At 48.0% G+C, this 22,178-nt stretch overlaps 1 protein-coding gene across 4 annotated transcripts in view; it reads left to right on the top strand.

Annotated features, from left to right (window-relative positions):
- The window catches only part of LOC146861683 (uncharacterized), a 311,367-nt gene that overhangs the window by 172,325 nt on the left and 116,864 nt on the right, over positions 1–22,178 (top strand). The gene's annotated exons all lie outside the window — the stretch shown is intronic.

Raw genomic sequence — 22,178 nt, 5'->3', positions numbered from 1 at the left:
ACAATGTCAAACATTCACTCCAGTACAGAGATCTAGGCCAAAATCCATTGTATGTTGCTCCCATGCCATTCCAGTTTAAACCCAGCCATATGCAAATCAGACTTGACCCGGTTTCCCATGGGAACAGTCCAGCCCGAACTGCCAGGTCAGGTCTTCCCTGGACTGGAAACAAGCATCCTGGGATCGGTTTTGAGGTTCACCCCTCATCAACCAGGCAACTGGTGACATGGTGAGCAAAAGAACGATTGATTAAACCCATATCTCTTGACTAGGGTGAATGTTTGATCGTTTCCACATTCTGTCCATCATTTGTGGGTCTTTTCTATGCACTTTAAGGTAATCATCTAATTGGAGGCCATATTATTTTTGGCTAAGGTCCGCAGGGTGACTCCCAGCAGACTCCCTCTCACAAAGGTAAGTCACCCGCCAGAAACATTCTCCTAGGAGATCTTCCAATAAAAAAACACAAAAGGCACCATACAAAGGAGATGTATTCCTTGTCCTCAAAGAACTAGTCCCATTTGGGATTGTTCAGCGCGTCAATGACACTCGACATATGGCAACTTGGAGGTGGATGAGAGCCCTCCACTGGTGCCTGACGAGTCAGTAGCTGCAACACCACGAAGTTTAATGGCTCAGGTGTGAATCTTCCAGTCAGTGCATCAGGCTCTGCAATGGTGGATGGACACCTCCAACCTTCTGAGGGGTCGCCCATTCAGCCGTCCGTAGACTTAGGCTACCGTGGTCATGCATACCTCATTGCTGGGCTTGAGTGATCATCAGGAGACATCATGGTGTGAGGTCTTTGACCGTATCAGGGTGGCACCTTCATATGATTGTGTTCAAGCTGAAGGGAATCCGTTTTGGCCTCCTTCCATCTCAAGGGTCAGCATCTGATTCACACCTACCGTTCATTATATGACTAACTAAAGTGGAATGGGGTCATGGACGCTATTTTGTGAGCTGATTTGCCTGTGGTAATGGGCCCAGAAACAGAGAGTCTTCTCTTCCTAGTAGTGGCCCAAACGCAGGATTTCTCATTGTGAGTGAATGCCCTAAGTTGTCTCTCACTAGAAGACCATAAGTGGGAGTTCCCCTGAGGTTACAGAAGCCATCTTCTCAACCATGAAATTTCCCATTGTGAATCTCATTGCTATGGCCCGAAACAGGAAGTATCCTCAGTTTTGTGCCATACACTTTCTTCCATGAGCAATGTCTTCAAGGTTAGCTGGTCTCTGAGCCAGCTGTACATGTTTCTGCTGATTGTGCTTCAGTCCAAAGTACTGCTCAAAGTGTAGGATGATCGGGCACAGCTGATTGTGATCACCCTAGACTGGGCAAGGGCTATTTGATATAAGATCTTGAAGCACTAAGAATTCTCCCACCTCGCCCCTCCCACAAAGAGCAGACCTGCTTTTGCAATTGGATGACCATATCCTCCACTCCAATCCATAGACACTACGGCGCACAAGTGGAGATAGAGCAGTACCAGCTACAATATTTTTGCCTCCCATACGAGATCGCCGAAGTCATCTTGGTGACCCAAATCCAAACCCATGCAGGGACCTACAACGAGTTTGTGCAGATTTGTGAATCTAAAGGCAGTAATCTTTATACGTAGCAAATGTTGGCTGCAGATACACATACTATGCACACTCCTGCCATGTAGTGTTGGGCCTGGACTCTGCACGTTGTTTTTCTCGAGGAAGTTGTGTAGTTGGCGTCCTATCCCCTCCTCTTCGAGGTATTGCACATGTTCAACTGCTCCTTTGTTAGGTTATTTTTTTCCACCATCGGACTCAAACTGACCTCCTTGAAGCGCTACAGTTTTGAAGCCCACGTGGCCTACGGACTTAAAAGGAAACCCACGTTACTGAAGATCGACGAAGAAGAATAGCAAATGCCTCCAATACATGTTGTGATGGTGTACAAATTGAGCGCTCGCGCCAGAGTTTTTCATCACCGACATCCACACCCGTCGAGAATGTCCGTCTTTGGTTAATGGAGGTAAAAAAAGAAAGCTTATTTTGACAGTGGCCACGGTGGGGCGCCAAATACACCTATTTGGACATTCATAAGGTCTGTAGCCTGTGTTTATCACCGGAACACAAGGAACAAGACTGTGCTGCATACAACCTCTTCAAACATAAGAAGCCTGCGATGCAGAAGAGATCTGCGCCTAGCCGTACCATGGAGATGGCAGCAGATGCGGATTTCTCACACTGAGAATCACACAGCGAGGGCAAGCTCAACACCGAGACAACAGTACAAGGTGGGGTCATCATTGCAAACCCCGACTATGTATTCTCTGCCGAATCCAGTGACGACGTAGAGTCGGAGCCTCGGAGGTGCAGGTCGAGGATCCCACGCCGAAGGCTCCGGCATCCGGGTCTGGACTGAAAACGAAGATGACACCAGGGGCTGTGAGTATTATTGACCCACCCCGGGGCAAAGAAAATCTTACACCTCCCACAGTGGGCCATGACTCCAGGGCTCTGGTCGACATCGGGAGTTCGCCTCTTAGCCGAGAAGGGACACGCCTGCTCTCAATCCCAAGGACAAAACATGGGCATGGCACCAACACCACTTCAGGACCAAAGCACTCGTCGTCATCGACACATGCATCAGCTCCAAAAAAGACAAACATGACTTCAACTCCGGACAAGTCATCGGACCTGAAAAAATGCTTAACCTCAAGTCACTCGGAATTCAAACATACATCTGCACCGACCAAAGAAAAAGAACACGGTCAGTCTATGAAGTCGAAGAAAACCCATATTCCCACTAGGGTCACAACAAAGACACCTTCCTCGGCCATACCAACAGTGCCAGAGAAGAAGACAAAGACACCACAAAAACAAGTGCCACAAAAAGAAGAATGTAATGTTTTTGAAGGACTGCATAAATATAAGCAAAAAAGGCATTAGGACACTTATAACACACAGGCACAGGATTTGGAAGGACCACAGCCACCACCACAGAAAGTGGCTACTGAACACAGGGCCTTAAGCCCCATGACATTTAGTCAACCACAATTTCCAGAATCATCTACACAGGAAGAGGAGGGTGGGAATACACCTCAACAGGACTGTGACTCTGATTTACAGGGGAGCATTCACCACAGCCCATGGGACGATTATGATGTGGTTCTGCCTGACAACAATAAGGAACCACCAATTCCTAGTAAAGCCTCACAATCTGATGGCACTTCTTACAACAGAGTCATACAGAGGGCTGCAGAGTATCATAAACTACCTATGCAGACCACAGAGCAATAGACAGATTTCTTAGTTGAAACACTCTCCTGCACAGACCGTACAGTACAATATCTGCCTATGATTGGCACAATGTTAAATGTCTCAAAGGACATCTATAAGGACCCATTAAAATCCATGCTTACACCACGTATTGAAAGGAAATACAGACCTTCATCTTCAGACCCAATATACATCAGGGGTCACCCTCCAGGAGACTCCCTATGGTCACGACTCGAAGTAAAAGAACACAATCCCAGGGCACAGGAGAAGCACCTCCTCCTGGCAAGGAGAGTAAGTGTGTCAACGCGGCTGGGAAAAGGGTGGCTACAGGACATGCCAAACTGGTTTACTGCAAACTCAGTGGGTCTACTCTCTCGCTATAACTGGGCTACTTGGGATGAATTGCAAAACTTCATGCAACATCTCCCAGAACAGTGTCAAGAGAGAGAAGAGTTAGTAGCCGAGGGAAAACAAATCTCCAATGCAGTCATCAGGTGTGAGCTGGATAGCACATACACTGCCGCAAGAGGCATTAACTGCTCTGTTACACTGTGCAGACATGCGTGGCTACACATATTCGGCTTTAAGCCAAAAGTGCAAAAGCACATTCTTAACATCCTCTATGATGGATAGAGGGAGTGTCCAAAATTGGCACCTCAGAAAGCCCCAAGTACCAATATCATCAACAGACAGGCAGAAGATATTAGAGGTGCCTACAAATATAGAGGAAAGGGTAGAGGTACACCCTCAACGGGAGTCTCTACCATCAAACAGCGACTTCCCAAAGACACCCCCCCCCCCCCCCCCAAACCCCGATCACAAATCACCTGTCGGGTAGAGGCTACAACAATTCATTCAGTTGTGGTCAGAAATAACATCAAATCAGTGGGTATAATATATCATCAGTCAGGGATATTGCCAAATATCCCACCAAAGAGACATACTAAATCCATAGCATCTACATCTGCTAATGAAAGAAGTAAAAGCATTCCTACAAAAAGTGGGCCATAGAACCTGTCCCGAACAAGCACCTCAACAATATTCCCTCTACTACCCAACAAGGACGGGTCACTACATCCAATACATGACTTTCGCCCTCTCAATCAGTATATCGGAACACACATGGTAACACTTCAGGATGTGATACTATAACTACAGGAAGGCAACTTCATGACTACATTAGATCTGAAAGATCATAATTTACCCGGCTCATCAGAAATATCTCCGGTTTGTGGGCATCATTATCAATTCAAAGTACTACATTTTGGGGTAACAGCCCCTCGAGTATTCACAAAATATCTAGCTGTAGTAGCTGTAAACACTAAGAGAAAACATACATTTGTTTCCCTATCTGCACGACTGGCTGATCAATTGTTCCAACAAACCAAAATGTCAACAGGACACTCAAAACACCATCAACCGATTATACAAATTGGGATTCACAATCCATGCCACCAAGTCCCATCTACAACCTCTCCAAATATAGCCGTATCTTGGAGCCATGCTCAGTTCCATTACAGCAAAAGCATACTCCAATCCACAGAGGGTTCTCAATCTTCAGAACCAACTGCCTCTTTTTTAGTTACATCGTCACCTAACAGTCAAAACGGTGAGATGTCTTCTTGGTATGATGACCTCTTGCATAGAAATAGTTCCACATGCAAGACTACATATCCGACCCCTACAGGAGTGTTTAGCATCACAATGGTCACAAGCGGGGCAACATGGAGTATCTAGTGTTCGTTTCACCCAAGGTCGATCAAGCATTATAATGGTGGAACTAAAAAAACACGCAAGTGGGAAGAGCCTTCAGGGACCTAATCCCACAGGTAACAATTACAGCGGATGCATCACTCATGGGCTTGGGTGCTCATATGGAGGTCATTGTGGTATAGGGACATTGGTCTCCACAACAACAGACATTGCACATCAATATGTTAGAGCTGTTAGGCATTCAATTGGCTCTCAAAGAGTTCCCACCCAACGTATCAGGGACAAATGTCCTTCTACGAACAGACAATATGACAGCAGTGTACTATAATCAGAAACAAGAAGGGGCCAATTCACAGCAACTTTCTAAACTGGCACAAGTGATATGGAAATGGCCCAACAAACACAGTCCACCTCCTAGCACAGTACATACCAGGAGATGACAACTCACTAAAAGTCCTACTAAGTAGAACACAACAGCAGGTACATGAGCGAGAAATCCACACTCGGACACTACAAACGTACTTTCAACAGTGGGGAAAACCAACTGCGGATCACTTTGCCACCGTAGAAAACACAAAATGCCAAAACTTTGTATCCAGACATCCACAATCCAAGTGCAATTCTCTATAGATGAACTGGTTAGTAACCTTTGTGTACATCTTTGTGTACATCTTTGCACCACTCCCACTCATTCCTTACATCGTCAGGAAACTCAGACAGACTTCATCAACTATGATACTCATAGTCCAGCATGGGCACAGCAACCTTGGTACAAAACTCTGCTGGAGCTCTCCCTTGTGCCGCATGAGAAGCTACCTAACATTCCATATCTTCTCACTCACAGTGGAGGCGGAGTCGAAAACCTAAATGTTCAACAACTCAATCTTGCAATCTGGCTCCCGAGGTCATAGAATTTGGATATCTACATTTGCCTCAGGAATGTATGAACATTTTAAAGAAAGCCAGAAGACCAACCACAAGGACCTGTTATGGAGCAAAATGGAAACATTTTGTCCACTACTGTGCTGCAAACATCCAAACCATCTGAACAACAACAAGTATGTTACTTGCTACATCTGCAAAAAGCACATTTAGGATACACATCTATACATTTGCATCTATCAGCAATTGCAGCGTATGTACAAAACAGAAAGCACCAATCTCTTTTCCATATACCTGTCATAGAAGCATTCATGGAGGGACTTAAAAGAGTAATTCCACTACGTACACCTTATGTACCAACATGGAGCCTAAACATTGTGTTAACAATACTAATGTCCACACCATTTTAACTAATAAATAAATACAAAACCAGTTACTAACATGGAAAGTAGCATTCCTTGTGGCCATTACATCACTACGAACAGTTAGTAAAATACATGCACTGACTATTGAGGAGCCTTACTTTCAAGCATTTCAAGACAAAGTTCGCCTACGCACAAACCTAAGTTTCTGCCGAAAGTCATATCACTTTACAATTTAAATCAGACATTGGATTTACCTCATTTTTTTCCAAAACCAAAAACAGTTGCAGAAAGAACATTACATACACTAGATGTAAAATGTGCTCTTATGTACTATATGGAAAGAACAAAAACTTTCAGGAAAACACATCAACTATTTGTAGCCTTTTTAATCCCACGAAAAGGCAATCCAATATGATAAGAAGTAGGCTCTTCATATAGTGTACCAAAAAGAGGACTACTGTGCAAGGAGTCCAGGTATTCCCTTATGAGTGGACAGGGGCTTGCTCTAGCGATCCCAAGGTGGGTGCTCATTACGGGAGTAGTTTGGTGGAGCAGCCTTATGCTTATCTGAAGATGAGTGTTGGACAGCTACAAATGCACACATGATCAGTAAATGGTACACACGACTCAATAAGGAGATCCACACCAATTTTTAAAACTAGCATGTATCTTTATATATATTTAGACACCAGAATCAATATGATCAGGTAAGCACGTTTCGAGATAGAAATACTATTAGGTTTCAAAAGTCAACACTTAGTGCAATTTCATAAAGGCAGCAATGTAACCCTTTGGAGGTAAAACAAATACTGCATACAAGTTCTTTACAGCGACTTATGGGATCAATCCTCAGGGCTTAAGGTGAGTACAGGGTAAGGTCCAAGGCAGCACCAGCAGGTCACCCCCAGTGGCACTAGAGCGGCCGGGTACAGTGGTGCAATACAGCGTTGGGTGCCCAATGTTAGCCAGTGGGGATCGATCCAGTCGAAAAGAGGCTGCAGGTGTGAACTGGGAGACCAGTCAGCCTAAACCAACAGGTGGGCTTTGTCTCTGGAGGGTGCCGCCGGCCGGTGTCGGGTTTACGCAGTATGAAGTCCTCATCGTTCTTTCTTTTGTACCTGCAGGATGTAGGGGAACAGCTCCACTGCTCCATGGGAATTCCTGGGTCTTTGTTGAAGTGCTGGCGGTCCTCCTGGCCTTTGGAGGCATAGCAGCTTGAAGGGCGAGTCGACTTTGAGGAGTAGGCGAACAGGCTGGCAGGGTTGGGGCCAAGTCAGTTGCTTCCGCCTCAGTTCTTGCTTTTCACGGCTTGTCAGCCCTTCTTCTTCTGGGTTGGCAGGATCTGATTTCCTGGTGCCAGTGGCTCCCCTAAATACTAGATTATGGGACGTTAGGGGAGTGTGGGGTAATAGCCAATGGGCTACTTACCTCTGGGATAACTACCCCCCTATTGACCACTTCCTTTGGGAAATGGGCATAACTCTGTCCCAGAATTCCTAAGTTTGCCATCACAAAGATGACAGACTTCTGATTTTTGTATTCAGTTCAGGTAGCCCACCTTAGGGGTGGAACTAGTCTGAAGGTGAACACACATCTGACTGCTAATTTTCCTGCCTGTCCAGGTGCTAAATGGGCCTTGGACATGAGGAAAGGAAGCGGGGGGTCGGTTACTCTCCTATGAGGGAAACCAGGCTTGCATACCAAATGTGGTGGGCTCTTTGAAGCTCCCTGCCATGAAATGCTAATTTGCAGGTCATCCTGTGGCAGGGGGTGTAAACACCCTCTGCCTGAGCAGGCTTTGTTTCTGACCTCCTGACAGCAAATCCCTTCACCCCTACAGGTCAGAAACTCATCTGTGGTGACAGGCTGACTAAGACCAGTCAGTCAGCACCCTAGCAGGTCGTAGGTTTTCAGGGGACACCGCTAAGGGGCCCTCTGGGTGCATGCATTAATATATTCATCACTGTAATCAGTGTGGGCTTATTAATACAAGGGGTTTGATACGAAACACCTCTAGTTTCAGTGAAGCCATCATGTAGCTGTGAAACTCGGTTTTGACCAGTGCCCAGTAGATTTATTTAAAATGGCTTCCCTGAGCCACTGCAAGAGGAGTACTGCTATACAGTCTATGCATAGCATGTGTATCTGCTGCCAACTCATGCTACGAATAGAGTATGTTACCCTGTAACATGTATCCGTAGAGAGTAGTGCTGATTCACATCCACCCCCGCCTCCCTTGCAGGTATTAGATGGTGGCACAAATACACAGAACTTTCAGCATGTGCAATAGCAAATGCTAACTTAGCAGACTATATCCTCACTTCCCGTATGGCATGGAAAAAACAAACTAAGAAAGGAGCTGTTGAACATGCGCAGTACCTCGAGGAGGAGGGGATACGATTCACAATGCTGACCATAAAAGCTCCTTGTGAGAAACAACTTGCAGAGTCTGGGCCCAACACCAGATGGCAGGAGTGTGCATAGCATGTGAATCTGGAGCCCCGCTTGCTAACAAATAGATGCTTACGGGTAAGTCACATACTCTTTACTTGTCCTGTCTTGAGATTTGCATTATCCTTGCACAGCAGTATCTGGCAGTGGCTATATAAATTACATCGATACTAGTGGTGCACTTACTGAAAGGTTTGCTTGATCTGTTCCTGCCAAATCCTTTTATTGTTCTTCAGTAGGATTTGAACCTTGTTGTTGGGCCGTTGCACAGTTAACCCAGTTTGACTTTTTATTCTTAGAGCAGCTCCGCTTGTGGCAGTTACTTATGATCACAGGGTTGTAGAACTTCAGGCCCTTTCAGTTTGTCTGCCCTGCACAATTTTCTACCTGGTTCAATCGGTCCTTCATGATTATCCACCCACCTTTCATCACTCCTGCACATAGGAGGAGGAATATCTGCATAGGCTGGGCTCAGGGGTGGTAGTGTCCTACTATGTCAACCACATGCAACAGAGCAGAGTTGATAACTATCTCTTTGTGAGCCATGTTGCTACAGGTCCTTGCAGAGCCTTTGCTGTTGCCCATGTCTGTGGAGCAACTACCTGGTCATCTTTGCATACCTTTGGTATTCACTACTGCCTTACATCTCAGGCGCACACTGATAGGTATATTTTACACCTGGGAGGTTTTTCTTTGAATCTCATTCATAAGTTGAGGAATCTGCTGTATGATGTATCCATGAGAAGAAAGTTACTTACCCTCAGTATAGAGATTTCAGGTGGATACATAAATCTCCCCACAGAATCTTCACCAACTATGAGCTAGTGCCATGATTAATAAAATGTCAATATATGCAAAAATGTCATGTGGTGTATTTGTTGCTGTCATAGCTCTGTTGGTTTCTCTCTGCAGGACTTAATGTGGAAAGGAAAAATATCAGGAACTGATACCAGCTTGCTGGTTGGCACCTAATATACTTAATTGACATTACATAAGTAGCCAGTGTTACGTCTGGAGCCATGTAGTACAACCTGGTACCACTGGCCAGTCATTGCTGAGGAAAACGTTTTTCAGACCAGTCTGAAACCTGTACAAAGTATTAAGGTGACTGATCAGTGGAACAATTATGTATTCACCAGAAATATTGTTAGCTTTTTCTTTGTTTTATCAAAAACATTTCTTTAAAAATACATATAGGGAGGCTTTCATTTAGCCCGATTCATCCATTGGTCTGTTTTAGTGTAATTCACATTTAACTTTTGCCCACCACAGTATACTGGGCAATAGATCAGCCCGCTTCTGGCCTATGGATCTTTTCACTGTGAGGGACAGCATCTGGGACGTGCACAACGTGGTCATCCCCACGTTGAGTAGTGCATTTCAGTGCTAGGGTTGTCAGACAAAGATTCCTTTTATGAATACTTTAAAAACGTATGTTTATTTGTTAGGACCCGCAAGCTCGACACAGCTTGGTACCAGGCTGCTCGTGTACTTGAATGTGCACAGCATTCAACAGTCATTAGGGGATGGCAAAATATTAATAACATGTCAAAAACTATTCAAAGATGGATGCTTAACTATATGCATGCTTGGGTGGCTAACTTTGAATGTCTTTATTTTATACAAATCTTCCCAAGATGACCACCTCTGCATGTACATGTGTGAGCTTGTGGTTATGCTTGGATGGGCCACTTTGTATGGTTTTTGACAAAGTATTGCAAACAAATTACAAGATGACAGCTCATGAGTCCACACATATACATATGCACTTGAGGCCATCTTACAAGGCGTTTTGTTCTACATTAGCATTACTTTAATATTCCAAAACGCCCAACTGTTGCTTTCTTGGAATGGTAACATAAAATTGAATTATAAAGCAGCTCAAGCCAGATCTGTTGGCTTTGCCAGGGCATTCCCACTACCTACAGAACTTTCTAGTACCATGGTAATATACAAATGCTGCACAAGAATGCATTTACATGCTGGCTGCAAAGAGCCAGAATTTAAGATGTTTATGAAAAGTTAGATGATCCGGTTGTGCATTGAGTTTTGCTTTGAAGTAGGAGAAATAACTTCCACCTATAAAGGTTTGACAGACTATGGGTAGAAGCAAAAGGAAAGCAGAAGACAACAGAAATGTGCAGAATGGTGTATAGAGGTGGATTCAGTTGCAAATGTACAAGACCCCTTACCATTGATTGGTTCATGGCAGAAACACAGACTCTTGGAAGCTGAGTGTCTAGCCACGAGAAGTCAAGACAGCTTTACCACGTGTGCAGAGATGCTGTAGCTATATGGCAGTGAAGACCAAAGATTGTGCAGCTTCTTTCTGCGCAATTTGAAACCTTGTTGCCAGAAAGCAGGGAAACCGAAGGGCTGCTAATATATTGTTGAGCATCTTGGTGAAATAAAGGCACTTCGCTGTCACTTTGTTGACCTGGAATTAAAGAGCAATAGACTTATCACAGAGGAATCGAATGTTCCAAACCTAGTTGAAAGAGATGGTCAGGTGTTGACAGAATCAATTTAGAAGGCAAAATGGTGAGGTTACGGCCTACCAGCGACCCTCTGTCGTATCTGAGATGATCTTTAATGAATTGGAGCTCATCCAAAAGGCCATATTTGAAAGATACTTGAAAGATTCTCTGTACTGAGCTTGCCAAGCCTTTTAATGATGTGTGTGTCATCAGCATATGTCATTAAAAGAGAAGCCAATAGGGTGGATCCGTTGGAGAAAAGCTGATTAGATAATAAAATTATCATTGAGATACTCCATTTGTCAGAGGTTTAAAAACAGAACAAAAAGGTCAGTGGACTGCCTCCAAATGATTCTAGAGATACACATGGATCCAAGGCTGAGCTTTAGTGCACATCCTGAAATTCTGATGACAGGATAGCTGGTTCTAGTGGGAACTGCTCCGTGGGCCATGCTCCGTGGGTTACCTGAGAACAGCATAAGAGCAGACACATTTTCATTAGAGTGGATAGAAACCATACTCTACAGTATCAAGCAACTTGTTAGTTTCAATAAAGGAAGGCAGTTTGTCGCCTAGCCACGGGACTGGAGGAGAACATCGAGAATGCCATTATTGACGGGCCCTTTACACCTCCCATGCAGGGTGCTGGCGGCCCCTTTAACGTAGACTGGATAACTACAGAAGGAGGAACGGCTCTGACGACGTCACCAGGATCGGACGAATCAGAAGCCAGTGAGCCCCGTAAAGCGGAAGTCCGGAGAAATGACGGCGCGAAAGCCCTTGGAGCAGAAGACGGAGACGGAGTGAGCAGAGCGACGGGAACGGAGAATCAGGAGGAGAACGGAGGACGAGAACCAGAGAGCGGAGCGGCAGGAGCCGAGAGACCTGCGGAGCCAGGAGGCCAACTTCACGGCATCTCGCCCCGCCACGCGCCGGGAGGAGCGTGGCTGGGAAAGGTACGGGGCTGGATTCTGGGGTTACTGTCCACAAGGGGAGGGAGATAGTCGGGGAGGTATTTTTTTGTGGGGAGGTCACGGGGTGTCTTGAGGGTTATTTTTTTGTGTTCCCGGTACACGAAGCACTCACAGAGTTCCTCTTTTGTCACGTGTGTTGTTGGTGACGGACCCCAGGTGATTCCTCACTACCCTTCCCCCTCAAACCTCGGAAGAATAAGAACAGTAGACTAATCCTTGCTCTTACCTTCCTTTTCGTATCCCGCGGAGGCATACCCCCCCCTGACCGGGACCCCACCGTCGGTGAAGACAACCGCGACGACCCAGGCAGAACCCCCTGACCAGGACCCCTCCGTCGGTGAAGACAACCGCGACGACCCAGGCAGAACCCCCTGACCAGGACCCCCCCCGTCAGTGAAGACAACCTCGACCCTTATACCTCCTGAAGAGAGAAGAAAGAAAGAGAGACCCAGAAGCTGTATCAAACGTTAATAAAACCTCAACCCTATCCAATCGCCTAGTGGTGTCCTTGTCATACTCAGGGGGAGTACAGCACGTAGGCGACAAGTGGCGAGCCAGATAGGAGACTGAACTGCGAACCTCCACCCGATACAGGATGGACACACTTATTCACCAAATGAAGGAAGGGCAGGCGAAAATGGAGTGGGCCATAGAGCGGGCCTCCTCCCAAGCGGAGGCCGATCGGGCCGTCTTCACGTCCGCCATCCAAACGCAAGCTGAGAATCTGGTCAAATTGGCTGAGGGACAAGCTCACCTTATGGTCTCTCTGGGGCAGGCTAGAGCAGCCGCCCCTCCAGGAACCGTGGTCCCTCTTCAGAAGTTCGCCCCCGGAGAGGACCCCTTGGCCTTCTTCCTGAATTTCGAAAGAGCCGCCCGGGCTAGTGCCTGGGCAGGAGAGAGGTGGCCTTTTTATCTAGCCCCCTTGTTGGTTGGGGAAGCCCAGGCGGCGTATCAGACTGTCAATAAGGATGGAACCGCTACCTACGCCATTATAAAACAATACATTCTAGATAGACTGGGGGTGGATGACGAGACTCATCGGCTGCGATTCCGGCAAGAGCGAGGGGCACCTGTCGACCTACCAAAGGCTCTGTTCTATAAATTAAAAGAAGCGGCTGATCAGTGGCTAAAACCCCAGGACTCCAGTATGGAGGAGGTAATGGGAAAAATATACCCGGAACAATTCCTGGAGGCCCTCCCCTATCCCAGCCAACGATGGTTAAAGCAACATGCCGGCTTAACACTAGAACAGGCTGTGGAAATGGCCACATCCTACGCCCGAGCTCAAGGCCGCCCTCCCAAGGAACCCGAGCGACCAGTTAAACCCGCTATCCAAGGAAGAGGGGATCGGAAGTACAGTAAAGCGATCCCTGAGCCAGTACGAAACCGAGGAGCCCGACCAGATCACCCCCCTTTCTCAGGTCCCCAGTGCTATGATTGTGGGGAGTGGGGACACATAGCTCGCTATTGCAGGAAGAAGAGGGACAAAGAGGAGGAACCAATGGATGTGAGCTATTTGCCCCACTCTCTTCTCTTCGCTCAGGAGACGGGACCCGTGTTCTACGTGAGTGTAAAAATACAGGGTTAGGGAGTACGGGCCCTACTAGACTCAGGCTGCAAACACTCTGTAGCCAGACAGGAGCTCATACACCCCTCTTGGGTCCTACCGGGCAGAAGGGTGGGTATAAGGTGCGTACACGGGGAGGCGAGGGAATACCCTTTAGCCACAATCCAGTTACAAACACCAAAAGGAGCCAGCATGAATGCGATAGTGGGGGTTCTTCCACAGCTTCCAGAACCCGTCATATTGGGAACCGACAATCCCTGTTTTTCCTCCATGATGAGGGAAGTTCTCTCTTCCCCGAACCGGTGGCCGGTCTCCGTATTGACCCCCGAACCCTGGGCTAAGGACACACACTTCCGTACGGCCCAATTAAACGATGCCAGCCTTGTCAACGCCTGGACCAAAGCCCGGGCAGAGCAAAACCAAGCGACCAAATCATACCCTACCTTTGTTGAACAAAAGGGTCTCCTCTACCGTTTAGCGAAGGAAGACGCTGTTCCTCAACTACTGGTTCCCTCTGACTTTAGGGATCAAATTCTTTTTTTTGCCCATGCCCACCTTTTGGCGGGGCACGTTGGGGCTGAATAAACGGCCCGGGGTCTATGCCCAGGTCCAGAAATACTGCCAAGAATGCCACATATGTCAACGGCGCAATCCCTACACACCTCCTGCGGTCCCCTTGCAACCACTTCCCATCATAGGTAAACCGTTTGACAGGCTAGGAATGGATCTCATAGGCCCCTTACCCAAATCTAGTCGAGGACATCAGTACGCCCTTGTTTTAGTGGATTACGCCACCCACTATCCGGAGGCGTTTCCTCTTAGAGCAGCCACCACCACCGCCATAGCTCAGCGTTTGGTAGAAGTGATTTCGAAGATGGGGTTCCCTAGAGAAATGGTCACTGATCAGGGAACCCCCTTCGTGTCCAGATTGATGAAACAGGTGTGCCACCAGCTCAACATCAGACACATAAAAACCTCAGTATACCACCCCCAGACAGACGGGTTAGTTGAGCGCTACAATGGAAGCCTGAAACTAACCCTAAAAAAACTTCTGTCTGGGGATGGGAGGAATTGGGACCAAATGTTGCCTTTGGCCCTGTTTGTGTTACGGAGTCAAACCCAGTCCAGCTTAGGAGCTTCTACTTTGAGGACAGCTGGGAAACAGAGGGGAAAGAGGAAGCTGAGGCACTCCTAGACTATACCCGTCAGTTACAGTCTAGGTTACATAAATTGAGGACACTTACACATGAACACCTAGCCATCGCCCAAACCAAACAGAAGTATTTTTATGATAAGGGGAAAAAGTGGAGGGATCTCGATGTGGGTGATTGGGTCTTGGTGTTATTACCCACATCTGCTCAAAAGATGAGAAAAGAGTGGCAAGGTCCCTTTCAGGTGGTGAGAAAAGTGGGTAGAACCTCCTACGTTCTACAGGTGTCTCGAACCAAAACTCAGTTATACCACATTAACATCCTAAAAAAATTGCTGGGAAACCCTCCGGGTTCTTCCAAACAGTCTCCTTTTCCACCCCTCTGTCGCATACCATTCCTGAATTGCCTATCAACCCCGAACTGTCCACCTGTCAGAGGGACGCTATTGATTCTCTGCTACATCAATTTGCTGGGATATTCTCTGACCAACCGGGAAGAACCCACCTGGCTGAGCACACCATACCGACCCCCTCGGGGGTTGTAGTCAAACAAAAACCCTATAGGATACCTGAGGTCCGGCGAGCGGCCTTCCAAGCCGAGATCCAACAAATGCTAAAAACTGGAGTTATTATGCCTTCCCAGAGTAATTTGTGTTCCCCGGTTGTCCTGGTGCCAGAACCAGACGGAAGTATCCGTTTTTGTATTGATTTCCGGGCGGTCAATAGGGTTTCCAAACAGGACGCGTACCCTCTTCCACCGGGTTGACGAGTTGGTAGATCGCCTTGGTGAGGCCAAGTATATAACCACTATCGACCCCACCAAGGGGTATTGGCAGATTCCCCTTGCTCCTGGCGACCTGGAGAAAACCGCCTTCTCAACTCTCTCGGGGCATTACCAGTTTACTGTTCTCCCATTTGGGTTCCATGGGGCCCCGGCCACCTTTCTACGGACCATGGATACCCTTCTCAGACCACACCTTCCTTATGCTTCTGCCTACCTAGATGACATTGTCGTCTTCAGTAAAACGTGGCCTGACCACCTTCACCACTTGAACCGTATATTAGACAGAATTTGCCAGGCGGGGTTCCACATAAACGCCAAAAAGTCCCGGGTGGCTTATCACCAGGTAAAATATTTAGGGTTTCTGCTCGGAAATGGGAACCTAAAACCTCAGACGGAGAAGGTGGCCGCTGTTCAGGCTTTGACCTATCCAAAGACAAAGAGGGATCTTAGGGCGTTTTTGGGATTAGTGGGCTATTACAGACGGTTTGTCCCACACTTTGCCAATCTGTCCAGTCCCCTGACTGATCTCCTACGTAAATCCCAGACTTCACCCCGCTTATGAGCTCCCAATGAGCAGGAAGCTACTGCTTTTCAGGCCCTCAAGGACACTCTCACCTCTTCCCCTGTGTTAGTAGCCCCTGACTTTCAGAAACCCTTTATCCTCCAAACAGATGCCTCGGGGGTTGGGATAGGGGCGGTGCTTTCCCAAGAGGATGCCGAGGGTCATGAGCGCCCTATATTGTACATCAGTAGGAAGCTCTTTCCCCGGGAGCAGGTCTACTCCATCATCGAGAAGGAGTGTCTGGCTGTAAGGTGGGGGGTGGAAAAGCTTCGCTATTATTTGGAAGGCAGGTCCTTTATCCTCTTTTCGGACCATGCCCCTCTCACCTGGCTCCAGCGTAACAAGGGCCACAATGAGCGTATCCTCCGCTGGTTCTTGGCCTTACAGCCCTATCGCTTCGAGGTGAAACATCGCAAGGGGTCGGATCAGGGTAATGCTGACTTCCTCTCCAGATACCCTATTTCCCCCGATCGGGAAAATCCGGGGGTTGGGATGTGTCGCCTAACCACGGGACTGGAGGAGAACATCGAGAATGCCATTATTGACGGGCCCTTTACACCTCCCATGCAGGGTGCTGGCGGCCCCTTTAACGTAGACTGGATCACTACAGAAGGAGGAACGGCTCTGACGACGTCACCAGGATCGGACGAATCAGAAGCCAGTGAGCCCCGTAAAGCGGAAGTCCGGAGAAATGACGGCGCGAAAGCCCTTGGAGCAGAAGACGGAGACGGAGTGAGCAGAGCGACGGGAACGGAGAATCAGGAGGAGAACGGAGGACGAGAACCAGAGAGCGGAGCGGCAGGAGCCGAGAGACCTGCGGAGCCAGGAGGCCAACTTCACGGCATCTCGCCCCGCCACGCGCCTGGAGGAGCGTGGCTGGGAAAGGTACGGGGCCGGATCCTGGGGTTACTGTCCACAAGGGGAGGGAGATAGTCGGGGAGGTATTTTTTTGTGGGGAGGTCACGGGGTGTCTTGAGGGTTATTTTTTTGTGTTCCCGGTACACGAAGCACTCACAGAGTTCCTCTTTTGTCACGTGTGTTGTTGGTGACGGTCCCCCGGTGATTCCTCACTACCCTTCCCCCTCAAACCTCGGAAGAATAAGAACAGTAGACTAATCCTTGCTCTTACCTTCGTTTTCGTATCCCGCGGAGGCATACCCCCCCTGACCGGGACCCCGCCCGGGACCCCGCCGTCCGTGAAGACAACCGCGACGACCCAGGCAGAACCCCCTGACCAGGACCCCTCCGTCGGTGAAGACAACCGCGACGACCCAGGCAGAACCCCCTGACCAGGACCCCCCCCCCCGTCAGTGAAGACATCCTCGACCCTTATACCTCCTGAAGAGAGAAGAAAGAAAGAGAGACCCAGAAGCTGTATTAAACGTTAATAAAACTTCAACCCTATCCAATCGCCTAGTGGTGTCCTTGTCATACTCAGGGGGAGTACAGCACGTAGTTGACACAGTTGTTTATTTTTTATTTTTAGATAAAGCTGCTGCTGCACAGCAGTTGCAGGCTAAGTAGTCTGAGCCCAGAGTCACTTCAAGAGCCCTTCCACCTTCCCTCCAAACTTTCACAGCCCCTTAAGTTTGGGAAAAGGGAACCAAGCTAGCAATCTTTCATTTGGTGCCCCCTAACTTCTGTGAGCCCTGAGCTACCCAGAGATCCAAGCCAGAACAAAGTTAGTGACAGCAGGTGGCTTTTGACTGCTGTTTCTCATTTAAATCTGTTGCTTGTGTGTGAGCGCCTGATTAGTACTTCCTTTTTAAAACCTGTACTAAAGTGACAGAATGACAGAAAACTAACTCTGTAAAGTTAAGCAAAAACTTAGCTTAAATGTTTAGAGGCTTCTTAAATTGTTTTGTTTGTGTTAAATAGTGTTTAGAAGTCAGCCTGGTACTTGGTTTTGGGGTGCTTGCGGAAGGATCTTTAGGTGTGTGGTAACATTTCTAGTTGGTTTACATTGGGTATTATCCACAGTGTTAAACAGGAATTAAAAACTGTGTATTGGGCTCGTCTGCAACCAAGGACATTTTGAGCTGAGCAATCGCTCCCTGCCCCCTCAGCACACCTGTTGCAGGCTGACATGGCTGGGTCCTTAATCACCTGAACAGACCTTCCTCCTCCCCTCTCATCTTCGACAGTCCCTTCATTTTAAGGTCATCTGATCTATAAAGCTAAAGTTTCTATTACATGCAGGGTGTAGGCCTCTATCGGTCTCCACAGCTGGGACTTTTATTGGCTGTAAGATTTAGGTCTTGGGCTCCTGTTGCTTCGCACAGCTAGGTATTCTGTTGGATGTAGGTCTTGGATACCTATTGGTTCCTTCTGCTAGGATTTCTGTTAGCTGTAGGATTTGGGGCTTGTCCTTCTATATAGTCCTGGGGTTTCCCATTGGCCCAGGTCATCTGATCACTAGAGTAATTTAAACAGAGAGTTTAGGGTGTCCAGATAAAGGGTGTCAGTTTAAGGGTGCTGCCTCTATGGACCGGGAAGGGCCAAGAGCAACAAACTGTTTCTCCATCTTTAAAACTCCAGGTAAACAACCATTCTTTTACACTAGTTATATCTATTACTACCCCTATAGACTATCTTTCCTAAATACACACCCCTCATATACATTAATAGGGTGAACAAAACTACTGCTGAACTATCCATATCAATCAATCGTTCAGGGTTCTTATAGAACATGGTTAATCACCTGTTAGGGTCTCAAGGTGCTGGAGGGTGGGTTCTGCAGTTCAGTCGAAGAGCCATATAGCCTCATTAACAGCAGAACCAACCACCACACCTACACTACGCAACTAATCAACAAAACACTAGCTATAAAACCACATCCCAAACAGACACAATGTTACTTGCTAGGAAAAAATAAAAAATGAAGGGATCATGCGAACATATGATTCTTAGGTTCTCTGAACGCACCTTCCCCCAGACCCTCCATTCAAACACCATACTTCTGATGGATACATCTGCCAGTGGATTCCTCACCTTGGGAATATCCCCTGCGCCAGCAACATTCGGAAACTTTTGTAGCTCTCCACGCTGACGAGGACGACGTCACAGAAGCACGGCTCCGCTGACGTCACTGGATCCATAAGATGACCTCATCGGCGTGATGACGTCAGTTCCCTTTTTTCCGCGCCATCGACGCTAACGGTTTTCTGGGACTCTCCGTAGCTTCGGTTAGTTACTTTGTTTTTCTGCTGGTTTCTCTCTTTCTTCTTGCTTCCTGTAAAAGATGTCGACAAAGAAGTCCGGATTCAAGCCGTGCAGGGAGTGCGGAGAGCACATGTCCATCACGGATCCGCACGAGGACTGTGTCTGGTGCCTGTCGTCGGATCACGACGTCGAGGGATGCTCTTGCTGTCGAAAGATGAGTACTAAAGCCCTAAAAGAAAGAGAAGCCAAGTTGTTTATTGCTAGAATGAAAAAAGAGAAGAGAGGTCGAAGACGATCAAGATCGAGGTCAGGGTTGAGGCCGGCGTCGAAGTTGACGTCGGGGCATGCTTCGAAGTCCAAGAAGCACAAAAAGAAGAGTCATGGTTCTCGACACCGTTCGGATAAAGAAGCGGCTCTGAGATCGACTTCGCCTACCCGACTTCGTAAGGACTTTGTGTCTCCTTCTTCTGTCTCTATTCCTGCTTCTCCTGTTGGCCTGAACTCGCCTGCAGCTTCACCGGAGCATTCTCCGGTTCCTGCTCCATCTCCGACGCCGGCTCATTCTCCGGCTCCAGTTGAAGAAGATCCGGCTCCTGAGTCCGGTTTTGCCTCAGTCTGAGCCATATCCCCCCTTTCCAGGCCCGGGTCAAGATCCATTGCATTATTTGAATGCGATGTATGGAGTCTTCACTAGAGCGATGTACCCCTCTGGAGCACCTTCGGGTCCCATGGGTCCAATGGCTTTCAATTTGGGGGTTCCTCAAACCTACGCTCAGGCTCCATTTATGCCTTTTTTCCCGGCGACACCGTCTTGGCGTTTCCCGGCGCCGAGGACATTGACGCCGCTTCCATCTTCACCAGCTCCAGCTCTACCTCGTTCGACTCCGGCTGCTCCTCCGGATCCGTGTTCGACTCCGGCGCAGTCGGAGTTGGTTGCGGCGTCGCCGACGCCGGTCATGAGGATTAGGTCCAGGAGAGAAGCTCAAAGAGTCCTGGAAGAGCAAAGGTACCAGGTTGAGGAGATGGAAGAAGGTGAGCTCATGGAGTCTGATGATTTGTTTGAAGAGTTGAAAGAGGCTAGTGGCCTGGATTTATCACTAGAGTGGGAGATTACTCCTCTAACTGATACTCCCTCTAAAGATGTGGCCCCCTACCACACAGTTATTAGAAAGGCTGCGGAGCTTTTGGATCTACAGCTACCAACTGCTGAATTCAAGCCAAACCTCCTCACTGAGGTTTTACATTCTCCCGCCACTGTGTCAGAGCCTTTACTACCATTTAATGAGGCCATCACTGAACCAGTCATGGAGGCATGGCGAAAGCCCTTTTCAGCTCCTGCGGTCTCTAAAACTGTGGCTAGAAGGTACAGGGCGGCTCCAGGAGATCCAGACTTTCTTACTTCCCATCCTTCTCCGGAAAGTCTGGTGGTTCAGGCTGCTTGCTCTAAGAGGTCTTCAGGTGCCTTTCCTCAGGTCCCTAGTGGCAGGGATGCTAAAAAACTTGACCAATCAGCCAAGAAAGTCTTCTCCTCGGACAGTATGGCCTTAAAATCGACAAATGCCACCTGTCTTTTGGGCCGTTATATGAATGCTCTCATGGATTCCGCTAAACAACTGGCCCCTAAGTTATCAGAGGAGGACAGACTGAACCTTTAATGAGGTGCTGTCAGACACTCAGGCGGCTGCGCGTCAGGTTATCCAGAGTGGCCTGGATACAGCAGACTCTGTCGCTAGAATTATGGGCTCTACTGTTGCCACAAGGAGGAGTGGACGCTTCTGGACCTGCCTTTTGACGGTTCTGGGCTTTTTGGAAAACAGGCTGATGCTGCATTAGAGAGATTTAAGGAAAGTAAAGCCACAGCCAAATCTCTGGGTCTGCAGTCACAACCTAGGGGTTCTTTTAGGAGGTACAGAGGCTTTGGAAGGTTGTCCTTTCGGACCTACAGGCAGCCCCAGCAGCAACAACAGCAACAGAACACCCTGTATAAGAGCTACAGGGGCAGAATCAGAGGTCGTGCTTCAGGTCGGCAGCTCTCCTCCTCCTCTTCCTCTTCCTCCATCCCTCCCACCACTGCAAAGCAGCCCTAGATCCACCATTCTGGATCATGTTGGTCCTGTGGGGGGCCGGCTTGCCCATTTTCTACAAGATTGGGAATCGGTCACTTCAGACCTCTAGTTTCTAGATATTGTAGAAAATGGGTACGCCTGTCCCTTTTGGGAATTCCCTCCAAATTACCCTCCGTGTCAAGGTACTTGCTCGGAGGACCACCTTCTTCTCCTGCAGGAGGAAGTCCTTACGTTATTTTAAAAAGGTGCGATAGAGGTGGTTCCAGAGCAGGAGAGGGGTCAGGGATGCTACTCCCGGTATTTACTGATTCCGAAAAAGGATTGCAGGCTATGTCCAATTCTGGACCTCAGGATCTTGAACCTTTTTCTGAAGCAGGAGAAGTTCAAGATGCTCACCCTTGCGCACGTTCTTCAAGCGCTGCAACAGGAGGACTGGATGGTGTCGATCGACTTGCAGGATGCGTATTTCCACCCGCCCCATCGCACAGTAAATCTCTGTTTTAGGGTAGGGTCGCAACATTATCAGTTTGCGGTCCTTCCGTTTGGTCTTACTACTGCACCTCGAGTCTTCACCAAGGTGGTGGCAGCCCATCTCAGAAGGTCGGGAATTCCAGTTTTTCCCTATCTGGACGACTGGCTGATCAAAGCGGAGTCGCCGGAGAAGGTGCTTCATCATCTGCAGGATACAACCCAGCTGTTGTGCAATTTGGGTTTTTCGATAAACGTGCCCAAATCTCACCTGGTGCCCTCTGAGCGCAACCTGTTCAT

This window comes from Triturus cristatus, chromosome 3_1, assembly GCF_964204655.1.
Source record: "Triturus cristatus chromosome 3_1, aTriCri1.1, whole genome shotgun sequence".
Lineage (NCBI taxonomy): Eukaryota > Metazoa > Chordata > Amphibia > Caudata > Salamandridae > Triturus > Triturus cristatus.
Note: the sequence above shows the minus strand (reverse complement) of the source record. Positions and strands in the feature narration are given on the sequence as shown.